The sequence below is a fragment of the Platichthys flesus genome, chromosome 16 (assembly GCF_949316205.1).
Source record: "Platichthys flesus chromosome 16, fPlaFle2.1, whole genome shotgun sequence".
Lineage (NCBI taxonomy): Eukaryota > Metazoa > Chordata > Actinopteri > Pleuronectiformes > Pleuronectidae > Platichthys > Platichthys flesus.
Window position 1 is genome coordinate 1,355,729 of NC_084960.1, and position 2,500 is coordinate 1,358,228.

Consider the following 2,500-nt stretch of genomic DNA (forward strand, 5'->3'; position numbering starts at 1 on the left):
ACCCTGTGACTCCTCCCCCCTCTTCACCAGAAGCACCAGTATGAATAAATCATAATTTCAAAGGAACCACCACCTTTGATTTGATGCTGATGAATCATTCTCCTCCTCAGACTTTGAACAGACTCCTAAAGCTCCTGGATATTTGGGTTTTTACATTAACAGGGAAAGATCTGGTTTTAAAATAAATGAATCCTGGATCCGGCCCCTCTGGGTTCCTCCCTGGTTTGTTCCCCATCCCTCCTCCACGTTGGATGCAACCTGGCTCAGAACTTTTTACTTTTTACTTTTTCACTCTGTTTTGAAATGAAGACGTGGTTGTGTGGATGAAGTTTTAGTCCGACAGGAAGCGGTGATTTGAGCAGAAACGTCCAACAATGTCAGGAACTGGCACAAACCAGGTCCATCACCTGACTGGTGAGGAGGACTGCTGCTGGTGTGAGCTGCATGTTCACAATGCATGATTGAGATATGTGAGGCTGCATTGACGCACATCGGAGGGTGAGTCATCAAATTGCAGGAGCAGGACCCTGTCTTCCTGTCACACACACACACACACATTGGCTGTGCCCACACAGGCCCACACCCACACACAGAGCTTTGTGTAATGGGCTGTCTGTGGTCAGGGTGAATGCTCTCTGCATCATGTGTGTGGAGCAGCTCCTCTCGTCACTTTGATTCTTCTACTGCGTTGAAACAGCCGAGTCCACTGAGCGAGTGTCGGCTGCCAACACCTCCTCCCTGCAGATGTGAAGCAGGAGCAGTGGTTCTGCAAGGATCATAGATACCTCAGTGATTAGCAGTATGTATCATGTTTGGATTACAATATAATAATTGTTGTTGTTTACACTTGAAATGCAGCTAAAACTCTTCATTTTCATTTTGCGGAGCGGCTGCATGTGAGAATTCAAATGTTTCAGATTGAGCTCATGTGGATCATCTCCAGAATGAGATTCCCTCTCTGTGTGAATGAGTCCAGTCTGGAACTGGAAACCAGTAGTGTTTGTCCCAGCAAAGCCCTGTGTGTGTGTGTGTGTGTGTGTGTGCGAGTGTGAGTGTGTGAGGGAGAGATAGAGTGTGTCTGTATGTCTGTGATTGTGTGTGTGGGGTGTGACCCACTGAGCTGGTATTTGCTGTATCAGCAGGGTCTTTGAGTAGCACAGTTTCCAGAGAGCATGGAAAATTCCATAGGACTTTGTGTGTGTGTCTGTGTGTGTGTGTGTGTGTGCGACGAAAAGAAAGGTACAGAAGTTGGACACCACACTGTCGGTGTAAACAGGAAGCAGAATGGTTGTAGAAGCTCGTCTCCTCCACATGTAAACACCATAAATACAGAGTTGAACTGAACCTGGGTCAGTCTCACTGGTCCTCTCTTCTCCTCTGGTCATGTGACAGGAGGCTGACGAATCAGTGAAGGCTACATCAGCAGGATGATGGAGTCTGTGACTCGTTAACAAACCATAATCACAACCTGTCGCAGACTCTAAACCTGTTTTCCCTCAAGTTTCCAAACCTCACTCAGCCTTTCTCACTTTCTTATCGGTTCCACCTCCTCCACCCCCCCCCCCCCCGCTGTCCTTTCCTGTTGTTGTTCTCCAGCCGCTGCTCGCTCTCCAGGCCTGTGAATGATTTATCTGTCTCATGAACATCGACACGTCTCTGCTACAGACTCACAAGCTGTCAGAGTGTTAGAGCCGTTATGACAGAGACGTTTGGAAACGTGTTTTAATCTGGACGAGCAGAAACAGAGAAGTTCTGAAACGATGACGTGAACACTCACTGCCCTTTGCTGATTGGGTCTTTTCCATCACATGACCCCCCGACCATGTTGTGTTGTTTCACAGCTGTGTAGGAGACAAGATGTTATGATGGAATCGATAATATCGTGTCCAGTTTACACCAGCACACGTATGTGTATGTGTGTGGTCACGTGATGTGTGTGTTCATGTGTGTTTGTATGGACGAAGACTAAAATGGACACAGAGCCAAAACGCTCATTTTAGCTAAAAGAATTACACCAGATTGTGTTTTAGTTGATTCACGCCTCCAGTGTTGTGTTGTGTGTCTTTGTGTGTATGTTGTGTGTGTGTGTGTGTCCAGACCCTGCCTTCCTCCAGCAGGAAGCCTGTTGTTCAGAGAGGCTGTGATTACATTAACATCAGGTCTATTGGGTTAAGGATGAGAAGCTCTGCTCGCTCTGCGTTTCACAACTGGACCAGGCTCCTGCCTCCTGCTGGACGGAGGCTCTAGACTTTGTCCCCTTCACTGATATGGAGGACGTGTGTCTCCGGCCCCAGACAGACGGAGGACAGTGTCTCTGAGCAGACGAGCGTCTCCAGAACACGTCTCCTTTAAATCCATTTTCTTGGGAACTTGTGCGAATGGAAAATCGTCAGCTGCACATTCTGAGAACTAGTGAGTTCAGTGACCTGCTGCTGGTGCGTCCGTCAGTGTTTCCTTTTATTAGATTTGTTTTACACCCCCCCCCCCCCCATCCCTCTCC

The 2,500-nt window shown here is 47.9% G+C and overlaps 1 protein-coding gene across 3 annotated transcripts in view; it reads left to right on the forward strand.

Annotated features, from left to right (window-relative positions):
• Positions 1-2,500, forward strand: part of carhsp1 (calcium regulated heat stable protein 1) — an 8,492-nt gene that overhangs the window by 3,181 nt on the left and 2,811 nt on the right. The window contains exon 1 of one of the 3 annotated variants that reach the window (XM_062408390.1): positions 593-799. The exons of 1 other annotated variant lie outside the window; for it this stretch is intronic. The gene's annotated coding sequence lies outside the window, so the exon portion shown is untranslated. Of the gene's footprint in view, positions 1-592; positions 800-2,290; positions 2,413-2,500 lie in introns of those variants that run through there. One more of the 3 variants, XM_062408391.1, reaches the window with a different exon arrangement.